Source organism: Leuciscus leuciscus (genome assembly GCF_965113295.1).
Source record: "Leuciscus leuciscus genome assembly, chromosome: 13".
Lineage (NCBI taxonomy): Eukaryota > Metazoa > Chordata > Actinopteri > Cypriniformes > Leuciscidae > Leuciscus > Leuciscus leuciscus.
Genome location: NC_138737.1, coordinates 36743926 through 36763297, shown reverse-complemented (window position 1 = coordinate 36763297; position 19372 = coordinate 36743926). Strand labels below are relative to the sequence as shown.

At 37.7% G+C, this 19372-nt stretch overlaps 2 long non-coding RNA genes across 2 annotated transcripts in view; one reads left to right on the top strand and one right to left on the bottom strand.

Moving 5' to 3' along the window:
• Positions 1-16606: 16606 nt before the first annotated feature.
• On the top strand, positions 16607-17157 carry LOC309513118. Its single transcript, XR_014211320.1, has 2 exons — positions 16607-16840; positions 16913-17157. It is a non-coding gene; the product is annotated as an uncharacterized lncRNA (long non-coding RNA).
• The window catches only part of LOC309513068, a 101914-nt gene continuing 99444 nt past the window's right edge, over positions 16903-19372 (bottom strand). The window contains exon 2 of the long non-coding RNA XR_014211266.1: positions 16903-17119. This is a non-coding gene — a long non-coding RNA (uncharacterized lncRNA). The remainder of the gene's footprint in view (positions 17120-19372) is intronic.

The window sequence follows — 19372 nt, the reverse complement described above, 5'->3', positions numbered from 1 at the left end:
TGCACAGATGAACAGAGTTCAGTGATTTTCAGTAAATGCCACAGTTTAATTCTGTAGAATTTGTTTAGAACTACATTATGTAACTCTAATCTACTACTGTATATTCAGTTGCCAGTTAAGGAGTTAATAGACTTCATCTTATTTAAAAAAAAAAAAAAAAAAAAAAAAACAGTAAAAATAGCAATATTGTATTTATTAATTAAAGATTAATTTTATTAATAAAAATGTACTGAAAGAATGAATGAGGTGTTTAAACACCACTTCCTCTTTAAAAAAAGGGGAGGAGACCGAAAGAAACTCTGGGTTTACCGAAGAAAACCTGCTCCCGGCCAGGTTAGGTTCACAGAGTAAGTTACCATGGTAACTGACTCTGAGTATAAGTTACCTCTCTTTCAGAAACGGGCTTGACTTACTCTGCTTTCTCAGGTTTAACATACCTCCCATTCTGAAACAGAAAACCCAGAGTTTCCCTCATTTCAGGGTTAACATACTCTGAGTTTTCACTTAACCTCCTTTCTGAAACAGGCGCCCCTGGTCTTTTCACGATCGGATAGCTATCCGATCTGAGAAAACGCATGAAGTGGCCAGGTGTAAACAGCCCCAGAAATCATTCTAATATTCTGATTTATTATGAGTGTTGGAAACAGTTCTGCTGCCTAATATATTTGATGAATAAAAGGTTAAAAAGAACTGCATTTATTAAAAAAAATATATAATTTCTAATAATATAAATCTTCTTTACTATCACTTTTTTTTAAATCAATTTAACACATCCTTGCTGAATAAAAGTATTGATTTATTTAAAAAAAAAATAAATAAAATACTGACCTCAAATTACTGACCAGTAGTGTATATTGTTGTTACAAAAGATTTCTATTTTTAAAAAAATTGCTTTTTTTTTTTTTTTTTTACTTTTTATTCATCAAAGTATCCTAAAAAAAGTATCACAGGTTATGAAAACATATTAAGCAGCAGAACTGTTTCCAACTTTGATAATGAATCATCATATTAGAATTATTTCTAAAGGATCATGTGATAGACTGGAGTAATGATCCTGAAAATTCAGCTTTGCATCACAGAAATAAATGATCATTTAAACCAATTATTTTAAATTGTAAAAATATATCACAATATTACTAGTATTTTTGATCAAATAAATGCAGGCTTGATGAGCAGAGGAAACTTCTTTCAAAAACATTCAAAATACTAATACTTATACTTGCCCTGTAATACATGTATTCTTTGTTTTAGATGTTATTAACTTAAATTCTTATGAATAATAAAAATGTTGTAATGTCTATTTGTTATTTATGGCCTGTACGCCTCATTATTGATCTGAGCTTCTACATCTTGAATTCGAATAACATTCGATAAAACATAATTGCTGGATTATTTTGACTATAATAAATAAGCAGATGAAACATAGTAGGCCTATACACTGTTTATCACAGATTACTTTGGACCAAAGTTACCATATTATAATTAATTATTATATAGTTCTATTCATTCATTTTATTTAAATTAGCACTGGTTAAAATGTATAAAGCATGAACAAGATATGAAACAATATTTATTAATAATACACAGTTTAAATATCACAAATATCAAATTGTATTTTCATTTGCGTCCTATGCTGGCTAATTACGACGTTTAACCTGTTATCATAATGAAATTCATGCATTTATTTGCAGTGGTGGAATGTAACCAAGTACAAATACTTCGTTACTTTACTTAAGTACATTTTTCACGTATCTGTACTTTACTTAAGTAGAATCAATAGTGCATACTTTTGACTTTTACTTCGTTACTTTTTGCAGCAATTATTATACTTTCTACTCCACCACATTTCTACAACGTTTCGTTACATTTTCGGATCAGTTTTTCCCCTGCCAAAACAGGGATTGAAAAAAATCTCCATGTTTTCGGTGCTGATCGCGTTGGTGGCGCTAACAATAAAGCACCTAAAAGCTGTCACAAAGAACCAGCAAAAGTAATGAATATGTCAAATATAGCAAGAAGACATTTTAATTGTTTATTAATAAACAAGTGTTTTCTGTGTCGGCTGCAAAGATGAGGTTGACGATACTGATACGCGATCTTCGCAGTAGTGAACGCGCCAGAGAGAAATGCGCATTTCATACGGATTATAAGCAGAGAGCAGTCGGTTTTCTTTCGTTTTGAATTGTTCTGTTTAAAAGTACACATTTAAAGCTGTCTAAAGATATATTTATCAGGTCTGTGAGGCAAGTAGGATACCTTATAGCCTACGCTGAGTTTCGGTTCATTTATGAGACGAGCTCCAGTTCACTCGCCAGCGCCTACGTGTCGTGATTATCTATTTTCTACTTATTTATTAAATCCTGGCAATTGTTTGATGAAACATTGATTAAAATTGAGATACAATTAATACAAAACGAAATTCAAATTTAAAAAAGGCTTTGTGCTTTCTGTTTGAGGTCTCAGTGAAAGTTTTAAAGCAGTCTTTTAGTGCCTTTCAGAGCGGTCACGTCTGTAACATTGTTTTTTCCTCATAAATGGGAACACGAAAAATAAAATAAAATGAATATGTTATGTTCTGTGGAGAGAGCCAACCCTTCATCCGGTGGGTATTACTTTTGGTTTGCGCAGTGTAATTCACAGAATTACAAAAAAATATTTTTCTACCTAAAAGTTAAATATTGTTTGTGTCCCGTAACGCATGTGTAGCCTAGATTTCCCATTAAATATAAAACGCATACTGATATTTTTCAATATGTATTAAATGCATTTTCTGAGAATTTATATTTCAAGTTTTTACTGCAAATGTCCCGTTTATAACGATGGAATTGCCAAATATTAAATAATTTATCCTCAACTAGTTTTGTGGTGTAGGTCTACGTATTGTATAATGTTAACTTCAAAAAAGGGGTGTGTCGCGATTCTGCCTTCTCCCTTCTCACACCGCGACACAGGTTCGTAGATCTGAGTGTAGCGATTTCGGATTCATATTGTTACAGCCCTAATTATTAGAATATAGACATTAAGAGAATAAATTGTTATGCAAGTACTTTTACTTTTAATACTTAAAGTACATTTAAAATCAGGTACTTTTTACTTAAGTAGGGTTTTCATTGTGGTAGGCTACTTCTACTTTTACTAAAGTAAATATGTCTCTGGTTATTTGTACTTTTACTTAAGTACTGAGATTCAGTACTTCCTCCACCACTGTTTATTTATTTGTCATTTAAACTGATGCAAACAGGGAAAGAGAGTAGAAAACACTTATTATCCTGTCGCCCCCTCTAGTGGACAGCATTAAGTATTACGGCCTTCATTGCTCAGATAACTCAAGTCGATGGATTTTTTGGGAAAGTCTGACCAGTTAGAAGCAAGTTAGACCAGTCTGAGGGTCTGAGCTGAGTTTGGTGAAGCATCAAAGTTCTAGGCGGAGTCAATTTCTCATAATAATAATAACAATTAATCCCAAACCTGGTCATTTTGTCAGTATTTAATTTACGTTCACTGATTCTGGCTTCTCTCTTTTCTGTCTCTTTCTTTTCATGTGAACTGAGTAGGCTACACATGCTTAAATTAAAAAAATATAAACTTTATTTCTATTCAAAATTATTTATAGCCCATAGGCTATATGTCACACACGCCTACCTGCCTTTTGATGTAAATAAAAGACTAGAGTGGTAAATGTTACGGACATATTATCATGGTACAGTTCAGCCTATTATTGATTTTTATTTCCACTTCCCTTTTATCCAAAGAGACGGAACTATTTGCACTGTATTTATCAATGGGAGATATGCTAATATAATCTGTCATATACTGTGGCTCACATTAATGGGGTTGCTTGCAAGTCGCAGCAGCACGAATTACTTGACCAGCAACATATTTCTAAATCAAATAGTGTGTGTAGTTAACAGTGAGTGGTGGTTTCAGACATTATTTCATTAAAGGGCATTTGTCAGTGCCGCACTCGTAGCCTACTGACTCTTATTCTGCCTGACAGAAAGAAAAGCTCACAGCTTACTGAAGGCGGAGCGGTTTGACCAATCAGATGAAAGGGGCGTTTCAGCGCCGCCCACGTGTGCAAATGAAATATCGAACCCATAAACCGACTTGTAAACCATAAACGAAAAATGAAAAATCTAGCCAAAATCTAGCCAAAAAAAAAACGAATAAACGAGCTGGTTTTCATTTCTCCTTATTCCATTCTAAACAGGAAATGAAATGATCAAAAAGTGCACGGACCCTATGACTAGATGTCGCCTTGGCTACGGCAGTTTGGAATATTCTGGGCTCATCTGATTTTTTTGTACATAGCATAACCTACTTTGTTATGATTTTAGTATCATAATGATTAATAAATGCACGCACAATTATCATGAACTTGATTTGAACAAATGCCTATCAACTTGTGTGTGCAAAATTCAGAATTAAATGAATGTGCAGCAATTTGTACAAATAGAGAGTCTGTAGGCCTATACTGTTGTAGCCATTAAATAAGCGCATTTATTTTCATATTTGTTCAAATGTTATAATGTTATTTTTTTCCCCATGTATGTTGATTTATGAAAAGTGAACAGCACGAGTAAAAGTGAATTTCGTTTTGTATAAATTGTATCTTAATTTTAATACATTTTTCATCAGCCTGTATTTAATAAATAAGATAAATAAGATTTAATAAATAATAATAAAAAAATGATAATCTTGCATTGCACGTTAACTGGAGCGCATCTCATCCTAACTTAACGAAACTCATTGTATGCCTCACACACAGACATGAGAAATACATCAAATACACAAAGCTTGAAATGTCTTTAAACGAAATAATTCAAAAACGAAAAGAAAAAGGCTACTCTCTGATTATGTAATCCATTATGTGCATTTCTCTCTATAGGCGCGTTCACTATACGGCGATCGTCAACTTCATCTTTGCAGCCGAGTCGACACTGTCAGAAAACACTAGATTATAAAAAAAAAATCAATGCACGCGTCACCGGATTTACAAATGCACATCTTGTTGCACCCACACATATTATGTCGAAATAACGAGATATTATGTTGAAATAACATTATTAATAATAATACATATTTTAGAATATTTGATTGAATGCTGAATGTTGCGCTTGTTCAGTTAATAAAATTCAAACTTTAATTGTGATCATTAAAATAATTGAATATGAAATATTTAGTGTCCAAGTTTTGCTAATTAATTAATTTATATATGTAAGGCATTCGTTCCAATCAACTGCCTTAGCCAAGGCCACTGGTCTAGTGTATATATCTATGACTTGATCAGTCAAATGAAATACAATAAACGTATAAATAAATATTACAAATTAAAAACCGATCGGAAATGTGGTCCAATTTTCTAATACTATTATTTGATGACAACAATAGATTTGTAAAACAAAATCCAGCCATTTGTGTTTTTTTGTTTCGTTTTTTTAAAGCAAAAAACCAAGCTGCACCCTTTTTTAAATGTCATCTTTCATTCCGAAAGAGAATAATGAACGGGGCGATGTGCAGATTGTAAATATTTAAAATGATTGAATGATTTGATTGTGTCATTATGATGAAGAAACAAGGCAAAAAATGTCAAAAAAAACCATTTGTGGAAGGCATCCGACCCGGCCAGATCAGCAAGTGCATCAAGGCAACCACGATTAGCCGGTGCACCAGCCAGCAAAGTGATTCAATGGTTCATAGGTGTAGCTCGCAGCCTCATCGCCCTACCCTCCACATCTTAAAGAGTGTACAGGCGGTTATTTATATAGGGCAGATAAGAGCTGTGTTTCTCTTCGACGGTAACTGTAAATTGAATTCAAGCTGCGATTTTTGAAGTTGGATATACTCGCGCGGGCAAATACAGATGTGTTAAACACGATAAGAACACAAATTGTACCTTTATTCGTTAATACAGTCGGTATTTCCCACAATGATTCTGCTTTGCTATTGGCCCACGTCACGATCAGTAAGCGCTGCTATTGGCGGTCACGATTATTAAGTATGAAAATGAAAATTCTGTCAGTAATTCCTCCCCCTCATGTTGTTCCAACCCCTTCGTTCATCTTCGGAACACAAATTAAGATATTTTTGATTAAATGACTAAATTGGACTATATTAACGATGTGTTTAATGAACAAGTTTCAAACCCTTAGAAGCCTGAAGAAGTCTCGTTCCGAACACATCGCGATATTTGGCATCAGTTCACGTGTGTCAGATGTTGGTAAGTAGTAAATACGCTGTCCGAATAATGTGTGATATATAATGTATTTTCTGTTTGTCGATATTAATCAGATTAGCTCACGTTCAGTCACGGCATTATATCTGTCATCTCCACTGAGGCTTTGCGTTTTATTGCTTTCTAATTCAAAACAGGGTGATTAAGTTACACTGCCTGTCACATGACGTGAGCATAGGCCTAAAGACCTTAAATCAGTTAATCATATTCATATCAGATTAAAAGTAGTACAATTAGTTCCAAAGTTGTATTTGTAGTAGAAGCACAGTACAAACAACACTTACCATGCTTTTACCACATTAACATTAGTTTTACTGTGGTAAGTGTAGTAAAAAGACAGTAATCACAAAACTTACCATGCTTTTACCACACTATTGGTAGTTTTAATGTGATACTTATTGTAAATGCACATTAACCACAACGCTTACCATGCTTTTACCACAGGAATGATGTAAAACAACATAATGATATTTTATTTTCTCTTTTTTCAGCTGAAAAGACCAAAAGGACCTTTCGGACTATTATTGTTTGAGGACAAGTAAACGGAGGAGACAGACAGCTGCAAAGGCAAATATTCGCAATGGTATATACATGTGTTGGTTCGAACCCTAAATCAAACATTTTATCAAGCATTTGTTGTTTCTTAAACCTTTTCTCGCAAAACCCATAGCCCAATCAGTACGAAGATAGTCTGAAAGTCTTAATAATTCACAAGATTTTACAAGTTGTCAAATTCGTACGATACTCGTACATATTTGTATACTCGTACACACACTGTCAGAAAGTTGATATTAATTGCATTGTATTGATTACAATTAGTGATGCACCGATGTGAAAATTGAGGCCGATACCGATAACCGATATTAATATTGCTGTTATGGCCGATACCGATATTTGCCGATGTCGATATCTCTGTATAGAAAACAAATTTGAATGATTATCAAATAAAGAGCTATTTTCCAAAACACTTTTTTTTTAGAAATGACTGATATTGGGCACCTTTACCTGTGTGCAAAATATGTCACATACGACACACATGCATTATACTGCATTGCATATACAGTAATGTGTGCTGGTCAACTTGTCTAAAATTAAGAAACCCTTAGAAAACAGTAAAAAAAAAAAAAACCACACAAAAAACAGGAACATTGTGTAAAATTAAGATAGGCTACTTTATTTATTATTCCAATATCCAAATATCGAGGGCTTGGAACCAGAGGGGCGTAAGTGGCATTTGACAAACTTTACAGGAGAGCCAAAACAAAATTTTGACCACACTTCAATCAACTGTATTTATTAACCTTCAACCACAACATTGCAACCACATACATACTTATATGAGTAAGTTCTTAAGTGAACATATTATGGAATATTAACACGATGAACATATTCTAAAACCTTGCAAAATCTTGAAAATATGGCAAAAACATCAAATACGCCTTTTTGGCACCAAACATTTCCAATTCTTCTAAAGAAAAATAGGGCGTATCTGCTGATCAATGCAGAAATGATTGGTCAAAACATTGGTTAAAAACACTCTAACTTCATAACTTTTCATTTTATTTAAAATACTGTATACATAGTCATTTCATCATTTCAAACTGTTTAACATTTCATTTCTAACCGTTTAATTTCAATTCTCATTTATGAGTTCACATTCATGTCAAACAGTTTAACATTTAATTTCAAACAGTTTAATTTCTCTTGTTTATTACACATTTCACTTTTTAGTTCACTTTAGTTGAACTAAAAAGTTCACTCACTGCCCACTGTCAGAGTGTTATAGAACTCTGCATAACAGTGAGGAATACTCCCATTGGTGCACAGGGGGAGTAGGTCTTTTTTCTTTAAGGCACTGATCACTGGAGGATTTTCATACAATGAGCTGGGGTGTGTGGTTCTGGTGCCTCTGGTGCCTCTTGTTGCCTGTTGTGCCACCGTCAGTTTTCGAAAGGTTGGGGCGGTGAAATCATACTTGAAGAAGATTGTTTTTGGTTCATCTTTCGTGTAGCGGAACCATTTAATCTTCTGCCAATGAACTGATTGTCCCTCCTCATCTTTTGTTCTGTTTTTGAGTATGTGGTTGGAGAGGGACTTGAAGTCCAGAAAGTCCTTGTGTTCAAGTTCATGTACACTGTATGGGTCGTTCCTTCTTGCCATTCTCACAAGTGTGTAGTAGCCATCAGTAAATAGAAGTATGGGAGTAAATAGAAATGGGAGTAAATAGAAACTTTTCTTCTTGCAGTTTACACTGCAGCATGCACACTATCACACTCCATGTCTAGTAGCCATCCATGATGGCTACTACACACTTGTGAGAATGGAAAGAAAGAACGACCCATAGTGTACATGAACTTGGACACAAGGACTTTCTGTACTTCAAGTCCCTCTCCAACCACATACTCAAAAACAGAACAAAAGATGAGGAGGGACAATCAGTTCATTGGCAGAAGATTAAATGGTTCCGCTACACGAAAGATGAACCAAAAACAATCTTCTTCAAGTATGATTTCACCGCCCCAACCTTCAGAAAACTGATGGTGGCACAACAGGCAACAAGAGGCACCAGAGGCACCAGAACCACACCCCCCAGCTCATTGTATGAAAATCCTCCAGTGATCAGTGCCTTAAAGAAAAAAGACCTACTCACCCTGTGCACCAATGGGAGTATTCCTCACTGTTATGCAGAGTTCTATACTGTTCGTTGCTCAGACTCGCTCTCCCAGTTTAAAACTAGATTAAAGTCGCATCTCTTCAGCCAGGCATTCATATAATCCTACAGTTCAAACTACAATCCGGCCTGTAGCTCATAAATGCCAGAGGAGAACTGGCCCCCGACTGAGCCTGGGTTCTCCCAAGGTTTTTTTTCTCCATTAGGTCACCTGATGGAGTTTTAGGACACCATTAGGTCACTTGATGGAGTTTTTCGGTTCCTTGCCACTGTTGCCTTTGGCTTGCTCAGTTGGGGATATTTTGGGGATATTTAATTTTATTTTATCAATCAATAAATTCCTCTTGAAACAAACATTGTTGTATTATTTTAATTTAATACTGTGAAGCTGCTTAGATACAATCTGTATTGTGAAAAGCGCTATACAAATAAACTTGACTTGACTTGACTTGACTTGAATCGTATGGTAAATTAACTTATTTATAACTGTCTTAATTTATGTTTCAAGAACAATAGTAATTGCACATAGAGTAAGTCGAGACTTTCTTGTTTTACAGCAGAGAAGGAAGACCAGTCCTTATATCAACGCAAGCTAATCGAATAAGTCCTTTGTTTCGGGTGAGGAAGGAACATCTGGTGCCCAAAGAAGACAGAAAGCTGCGCGAGTCCATTGGTATGTCTTGTATTGAAACAATGCTGTAATATGTAGTACATAATTTGATGTTGACAATTTTACATTGTACAGGTTATCACTTGGTTTTTGACCAAGTGAAGCTCTTGAAACAAGTGACAGGAGAGTATGTAACTTGTCTGGAAAGTATCAGAGTCGCATTTGGCACGCGTGCCTTAGGTTGCCGACCCCTGGTCTAGCCTATAGTCTATGGTACCAATCACGTTAGTGAAGCCTGAGTAACATATACTGTAATCGGCATGGTCATGAATGCATGATCTTCATAAAAAATTATGATAGCCTAAAAAAAAACTGCTTAAAAAAAAAACTGCTTTACAACATTGGGTCTTAAAGGTGCTGTATGTAGCTTTTCTACTAAAACGAATCCTTTTTTTATTGCCTGTGTGTGAAGGGGTTGTAATATCACATTAAAATGATCCACTTTTCGGGTTTTGCTATTACCTCTGAAAGCAAGTATTCTTATGTTTATGTGAAGGTGCCGGGTCGGATTTACCGCGAAATCCAGTGACGTCACCTGCTGCATCCCGAGCCTCTCGCCTCGTCTAGCCTACTGATTTTGCACTCAACAGCGACGACACTGCAACTTATGACATGGACTTATGGCTTATGCAACTTATGACATGTCTGATAACACTAAGAAACGACCTGCTCCCAGCACAACACAGACTCCAACACAAACTCCACATATTGATAAAAAAAACAATAAAACGTTTTTTTCTTTCTGCTGAAGCTCGTATTAAAGGCCAGACGTGAATCGGATGAACTTCGGGTGAAAAAACACGGATCAACATCGGCAGGGCGTTTGAATCATGGAGAGACCTTATCTACAAACCTAGAATGTATACATTTCCTGAAGAAAATGTGAAGTAGTGCTTGCAGTGGCAAAATTCGGCACGGTTGATAGGGTTCCATTCTTATCATGGTACGAGCATGGAGCATTAGTTCAACGTCAAGCTGATAAAAGTAGCCTATTATTGTAACGTTGCAGTGGGAGTTTACCTGAGTTTCTAGCATGTTGTGGGATGCTCTCTCTGGTGTGTTGCATGACGCGTCTCAGTCTGGCCGGTATCCACAGTGCTCGCTCATAAATTCGAGCACGCGCAAGAGCACGCGCTTGTCAACTTATTGGTTGCAATCTGAAACATCACCGCTAGAGGCCGCTGAAAACTACATACAGCTCCTTTAAGTGGCTTGGAAATGCCACAAAAAAACCTAAAACTGTTTTTATAAACCTAAAAGCGCCAGGTAAACTCCGAATGACACGACAGACAGCACTTTCCATCAAGTTCTCCGCATCTCCAATAGTGTAAAGGAAAGAGCCACTCGCAAATAATCTTAAGGCAATGCAAACAGTTTGTGCTGTAGTTAAAGCCCGACTCCGACAAGTCGAAAATAAGTGTGCGTTTCCAACAAATTAATCATGTAAACGACAATCTCACCAGTCACGAGAAAAAATATATATCTCAGAAAGTGCACTATTGTAACGCAAAATCTCAGTTCTTCGTACCTCAGGGCCCGTTCTTCGTACGTCGCTAACTCAGTTAGCTGGATTTGATTATTGGCGATTTGGCATGATCTGGGATTGTTTGGTTCTTCGACGCTCATCCTGGACTTGCTGTCATAGCAACAGGTGCGCAAGCTTATTTCATGTTAACAGGATTAGATCCCGGCTTCATAAGCGCTGGACTTCCCGTATCAGCTCCGCTTATGAAGCCGCAGTCTAATCCTGTTAACATGAAATAAGCCTGCTCCCGAGCAGGTTTAAGCTTGCGCACCTGGGGCCCGTTCTTCGTACGTCGCTAACTCAGTTAGCTGGATTTGATTATTGGCGATTTGGCATAATCTGGGATTGTTTGGTTCTTCGACGCTCCTCCTGGACTTGCTGTCATAGCAACAGGTGCGCAAGCTTATTTCATGTTAACAGGATTAGATCCCGGCTTCATAAGCGGAGCTGATACTGTACCAGCCATTTGGATTATAGACATACTTAATTTAATGCAGCAACAAATTATTTACAGTGTAGCAAGATGATTTAAAACTCATTTACCTGTAATTAAGGTGTTGCTGTTACTGGTCCCTGGCTTTAGGTCTAAAGGCCTATTTATACTTCTGCGTCGAACTTACGCCGTAGCTACGTCGTAGGCTGTGCTTAGCGCGCGTACCCTTTGGCGTACCCTGATGCGCACCTCTCCAAAAATGTAACAACGCGTCAATTCTACGCGGACGCAAGCGCTGTGATTGGTCTGCTAGAACCCCTCCCTCGGGTTTCACATGGTCCCTCTGCATGAGTAATTGCACGTCAACGCGGACAACGACGCAGAAGTATAAATTAAAACCAACGCGTTGCCTACAGCGTAGAGGCTCCGGCGTAGGTCCGACGCAGAAGTATAAATAGGCCTTAAGGAAGAGCTGCCCCCAGGGATGCCCTCCACAATGGGTCGGTTCTCATTTAGCCCAAGGGCCAGCTCTTCTGCCGGGGTATAACGTGGGGGTGCAGGACCACCACCTGTTTTTTTCTGCTCCGCCTTTTTCTTGGTTGCAGATAACCATAAACAGACAAACACATCATTTAAAATGTCTTTGCTAAAAGAGACTAATCAGTAGAAGTAGAAAAGATTACCAGTTTGAAGAATATTCTTGTACTTCACTTTTACTTGTTCCCATGTCCTAGTGGGTCCTGAGGTGGCTCTGACATTAAGCAATTATGAAATGATTAAAATACAAGAATATATACTGTAATAAGTGATATACCCATAACATGGAACACTTGCGCATTTAATTTGTCTGTTACTTTTTGCCAGCCCTCTCTCCTGGCTTTTGCACACTTTGATTCCCAGTGTTCCCTGGCGTTTTAATTATTTTTTCAAACTCTGCATACCCTTCCAGTAAAAATTGCTGCTCTGCTGCGTTGAAAAACTGAGCGCGCTCTTTGGCCATGGTGAGCAGCCAATAGCAGCGTTGCTGATCAATGTTTCTACTATCGATACATATCCCCTTTTAAACCAGCGCGTGAACGCGCAATTATCTCACTAACTCAATCCAGCTATACTAATCATATCCGGCAGGTGTGTTCGAAGAACCAAATTAGTCAGATCATGATTAGCACGATGATATCATCTTGGATGTCTCGTTTGATCTCAGATGTTTTAAGCAACGTACGAAGAACGGGCCCCAGTTGCTATGACAGCAAGTCCAGGATGAGCGTCGAAGACCCAAACAATCCAAGATCATGCCAAATCGCCAACAATCAAATCCAGCTAACTGAGTTCTTCGACGCTCATCCTGGACTTGCTGTCATAGCAACTGGGGCCCGTTCTTCGTACGTTGCTTGAAACATCCAAGATCAAATTATGAGACATCCAAGGTGATATCATCGGCCTAATCATGATCTGACTAATTCGTTTCTTTGAACACACCTGCCAGTTATGATTAGTATAGCTGGATTGAGTTATCTGAGATAACTGCGCGTTCATGCGCTGGTTTAAAAGGGGATATGTATCGATAGTAGAAACATTGATCAGCAACGCTACTATTGGCTGCTCACCATGGCCAAAGAGCGCGCACAGTTTTTCTCCGCAGCAGAGCAAGAGTTATTGAAGGTTATGCAGAATATGAAACCTTAATTAAAACGCCAGGGAACACCTCAAAGTGTGCAAAAGCCAGGAGAGAGGGCTGGCAAAAAGTAGCAGACAAATGAAATGCGTAAGTGTTCCATGTTATGGTTATATCACTTATTACAGTGTATATTCTTGTATTTTAATCATTTCATAATTGCTTAATGTCAGAGCCACCTCAGGACCCACTAGAACAGTGTTCTTCAACCCTGCTCCTGGAGGACCCCCAACACTGCACGTTTTCTTTGTCTCCCTAATCACACATACCTGATTCAACTCATCAGCTCATTAACCCATGTGATGATGAGTTGATGAATTGAATCAGGTGTGTTTGATTAGGGAGACAAAGAAAACGTGCAGTGTTGGGGGTCCTCCAGGAGCAGGGTTGAAGAACACTGCACTAGAACATGGGAACAAGTAAAAGTGAAGTACAAGAATATTCTTCAAAATGGTAATCTTTTCTACTTCTACTGTTCTTTGTCTCTTTTACAAAAGAAAAGCACCGTTAAATGTGTTTGTCTGTTTATAACAGCAACCAAGAAAAAGGCTGAGCTGAAAAAAAAAAACAGGTGGTGGTCCTGCTCCCTCACATTATACCACATTATACCCCAGCAGTAGAGCTGGCCCTGGGGTTAAATGTGAACCGACCCATTGTGGAGGGCATCCCTGGGGGCAGCTCTTCCTCAGACCAACAGCCAGGAACCAGTAGCAGCAACACCTTCATTACTGGTAAATGAGCTTTAAATGATCTTGCTACACTGTAAAATATATATATATATATATTTTTTGCCGCATTAAATTAAGTAGGCCTATATAATCCAAATGGCTGGAACAGTAATTTCAACTGTTAAATATTGAGTAGTGATCAATTGCTTTGACTTGTGAAGGTGAAAACTGCTGAACTTAATGTAAGAATATTTTGCCATGAGTTACTGATCACATTTGTTCATATAGTGTAGTTCATTGTAATGCCATTGTGTTTCCTCTTTTGTGCAGTTTTACATAATACACCAACACTTGTACCTGTTCCCAAGAAAGTAGCGGCTGAAATATGTGCAGTAAGTGGACTTTTTCTAACTTTACATCAAAAGGGAAGAAAGTGCAACACTTTGTAATGCCCATTTGTTTTCCATTGCACAGGACAGTGAAGAAACCCTCTCAGATGACTGTCCTTTGGAGGAAGTACTTGTAAGTGCATAAATAACTTTACTTAATTTATAGTAACTTGTGTACATATTATTTCTGACTGCAATATGAGTTGCAGGAGGAAAGGCCTACTGCACAAAGTGATACAGAGGTGGGCAGTGTAGTAACCTACTTGTACTTTTTATTTTTGTTGCATGAGGCTTGTGTTGACAGTTCTTTTTTATTTTATTTTATTTTTTTATTCTTTTTATCCAAACATGGCACAGGGTGATATCCGTATATAAACGGAATCTACAACAGAAAATTTAGTATTTTGACCTGAAAAAAACGAAAAATGAAGGGGAGAAATAGAACTTGACACCTTAAAGAAGAAAAAAATGGCACTAGAGATTGAGTTGCTTCAAAAGGAACTTCAGAGTCAAGTCAAGTCAAGTCAAGTTTATTTGTATAGCGCTTTTCACAATACAGATTGCATCAAAGCAGCTTCACAGTATTAAATTAAAATAATACAACAAAGTTTGTTTCAAGAGGAATTTATTGATTGATCAAATTAAATTAAATATCCCCAAAATATCCCCAACTGAGCAAGCCAAAGGCAACAGTGGCAAGGAACCGAAAAACTCCATCAAGTGACCTAATGGTGTCCTAAAACTCCATCAGGTGACCTAATGGTGTCCTAAAACTCCATCAGGTGCCTTAATGGAGAAAAAAAAACCTTGGGAGAACCCAGGCTCAGTCGGGGGCCAGTTCTCCTCTGGCATTGGATAGAGGCCGGATTGTAGTTTGAACTGTAGGATTATATGAATGCCTGGCTGAAGAGATGCGACTTTAATCTAGTTTTAAACTGGGAGAGCGAGTCTGAGCAACGAACAGTATCAGGAAGACTATTCCAGAGTTTTGGAGCCAAATGTGAAAATGCTCTCCCTCCTTTGGTGGTTCTGGATATCCTAGGTATGACCAAAAGCCTTGAATTTAGTGATCTTAAAGAGCGCGATGGATTATAGGGCGATAGAAGATCCGTTAAATAGACTGGAGCTAAGCCGTTTAGGGCTTTATAAGTCAGTAGCAATACCTTGTAATTAATACGGAACTTTATAGGTAACCAATGCAGTGATGATAAAATCGGTGTTATATGATCATATTTTCTTGATCTCCTAAGAACTCTAGCGGCGGCATTTTGGACTAACTGTAGCTTGTTTATTGAGGATGCAGGACAACCAGCTAATAAAGCATTACAGTAATCCAGTCTCGAGGTCATGAATGCATGAACTAACTTTTCTGCATCAGAAACTGATAGCATATTACGTAGCTTAGCAATGTTTCTAAGGTGGAAAAAGGCTGTTTTTGTAACATATGAAATATGATTTTCAAAAGACAGGTTGCAATCGAGTATAACACCCAGGTCTTTTACTGTAGAGGATAAAGTAACAGGACATCCTATGATGTTAAAGTTGTATTGTGCGAGGTTTTGTGGGCGGTTTTTTGAACCGATAAGTATTACCTCTGTCTTGTCTGGATTTAATAAAAGAAAATTACGCGTCATCCAATCTTTTATATCTTTAACTAGGGTTGGGCATCGAGAACCGGTTCCAACTGGGAACCGTTTAAAAAATAACGATGCCATTGGAATCGTTTAGAAAATTTGTTTTCGATTCCGATCATCGGTTCCAAACGCGCAAGTTTTGGTTTCCATAGTGGCCACTGGATTTCCGGAAGTGCTTGCCGCGCCCACTTGTTCTGTTGCAGGCATGGAGCACGGTAAGCGGCGCTCAAAAGTGTGGCTTTATTTCACCTTAAAAAAGCCTGGGTCGGCAGAGTGCAACACATGTGACAAACTTATTTCTTGCACGGGCGGATGCACTACAAATATGACTAAACACCTAACGTTACGCCTGCATGGTGTACAAAATTTACAAGGAGTGTAGCGTGTTCGACATATGTCCACTGTCTCTGCGCGCTGGTCCACTGTCTCGTCCTCCTCAGGCAACCCTGCGCGACCAACGTTAGTAACGTTGCCAGGATCGAGTGCAAAATAATTAATCTGTAATGTTTTTTATTTTGAATAGAAATCATCACTCATAAAGCGTCATTCACGTCTTCTCCGGTTTATTTGTGTTCACATACATGCAATAAACAGCATCCGCCAGGGCTCTTAATTCAATGGTGCGCATATTTGGAGAAATAATGATTTATCATCACATGTTTGTAAAATGATTCGCATCAGTTTATGATATCAGCGCTCTCTCATTCGCTGTACAGCTGTCAATCATCTCACGTGGACCAACGTGATATGAGGTATTTTTTTTTAAATGAATAGAGAATGTTTATAGTATACGTGTTAAGCAAGGTAGCTATTAGCTGCATATAAAATGCTAAATATAACATATTTCAACATCTTTTTTTTTTTACTTAAAACCATTTTAAACCGCGACCGGAATATGATACAAATCAATGGTGTTTTAAAGTGAGCTTTTATACATTGAGTTAGTTATGTCCAGAGAGTCCAGACCAGGGTGCAAGTTCTGCATAAATCTGTTTTTTGGTCTGGTGCAGAGGCATTCCTAATTTTCTCCCACGTGGGCTGCAGCTCCCAAAACTAAAACTAAATCAAAATAAAATGTTCCTCTGTGAAATGAGCCTGTGACAGGTTTTGACTCCACCCCTCAAAGAATCGGAATCGAGAATCGAAAAGAACCGAAATCGAAATGAAGAATCGGAATCGGAATCAGAATCGTTCAAATCAAAACGATGCCCAACCCTATCTTTAACACACTCTGTCAATTTGGAAAATGTAGCGTTTTCATCCGGCCGTGATGAAATATATATTTGAGTGTCATCAGCATAACAATGGAAACTAATCCCATGTTTCCTTATAATATTTCCAAGTGGCATCATATATATTGAAAATAACAGAGGGCCTAATACAGATCCCTGCGGCACTCCATAGTTTACTGGAGTTATGATCGATTTTTCTCCATTTAAATAGACAAAATGGTAGCGGTCAGATAGGTATGATTTGAACCAGCTTAGTGCTTGTCCTTGAACACCAGTATCATTTTGTAGTCGATCTAAGAGTATTGTGTGATCTATAGTATCGAACGCAGCACTAAGATCAAGTAAAACTAGTATTGAGATACAGCCTTGGTCAGAAGCTAAAAGTAAATCATTTGTGATTTTAACGAGCGCAGTTTCAGTGCTATGATGCGGTCTGAATCCAGACTGAAACTTTTCATAGATATCATTTTGTTGCAAGAAAGATCCCAGTTGAGCGGACACCACTTTTTCTAATATTTTAGACATAAATGGAAGATTTGAAATGGGTCTATAATTTGCTAGATTATTATGATCTAATTGTGGTTTCTTAATGAGAGGTTTTATAACTGCCAGTTTAAATGTTCTTGGAACATGACCTAAAGATAAAGATGAGTTAATAATATTGAGGAGAGGCTCTTCCACTACAGGTAACACTTCTTTCAGTAGTTTAGTTGGTATAGGATCTAATAAACATGTTGTTGTTTTAGATGAAGTGATAAGTTTATTTAACTCTTTTTGTTCTATAGTTGTAAAGCACTGTAATTGTTCTTTCGGGGTGATAATTGAAGCTGAATTATAAGGCGCGATTGAAGATTGAACGTTTATAATTGTGGTTCTGATGCTTTCTATTTTCTCAGTGAAGAAGTTCATGAAATCATTACTACTGAACTGTAACGGGATATTTTGTTCGGGTGACGTCTGTTTATTTGTTAGTCTAGCCACGGTGTTAAATAGAGACCTTGGATTGTTTTGGTTGTTTTCTATTAGTTTGCGGAGGTGCTCAGCCCTGGCAGCTTTTAGGGCCTTTTTATAACGCGACATACTGTCTTTCCACGCGATTCTAAAGACCTCTAAATTAGTTTGTTTCCATTTACGCTCTAAAATACGGGTTTCTCTCTTTAAAACATGCGTAGTATTGTTATACCATGGTGCTTTATTTTTCTCTCTGACCTTTTTTAATTTAATAGGTGCAACCACATCCAATGTTCTAGAGAGAATGGTGCTCATAGTGCTAGTTAGTTCTTCTAGTTCATCTGTTTGTTTGGGTTCAGGCAGCAGCTGAGACAGATTAGATAAGCAATTTGAGAAGTTATCTATGGTGGATGGGAGGATTGTTCTGCCTGGTTGATAACGCGACGCCGCATGACATATTACAGCAGTACGTAATATGCAAGTTACCATGTAGTGATCAGTGACTACGGTAGCCAAGGCTAGAGATAATAGGGATGTTTTTCTAACATCTAAGAGCGTAACATTTAGTACAAGTACTTCAAATGAAATAAACTTATAACCCGTTTTCTGAGTAACATTTAGAATATCTTTATAAATGGTTGCAACACCTCTGCCACGGCCAATCAGACGGGGCTCATGCTTATAACAGTTTCCAGGAGGAGTAGACTCATTAATACCGAAATAATCAATCAATCATTCAAGAGTAAGTGCTAAATACACTATTTCACACAGAGTACTATTGCTGACCTTGGATAACAATATATCTTATTGCAGGCAAAAGATGACCATCATTGGCTTTTCTTGACAAAGAATAATTGAAATAAAACTCAAGGAACTAAGCATGTTGTCTTGTCTTCTATTCATTTAATGAAGGTTTTTGTTTAAAAAAAAAAAAAAAAAAAAAATGGTGTTCCACAATTCTGTCCCGTGCAGCTCTGCCACTAGGTTGGTCCAAGTGCACTGGCTGGAGGTCATCATCAGGCTGCACCTCCACCACAGGGGTCCTCTCCTTTCTGATGGTGGCACTATTGTGGAGTATGGCACATGCAACAATAATGTCACAGGCCCTGTCAGGTGCAACCCTCAGACACTGAAATCTTTCCTTTAGTTGCCCAAAGGTCATTTCAATGCGTGCCCTTGTCCTGGCTAGAGCTGCATTGAAACGGGTTTGTGGTCCGGGGTTTGGGTCAGGGAATGGCGTCATGAAATACTGCCTGCAGGTATAGCCCCTGTCACCAAGCAGGATCCCG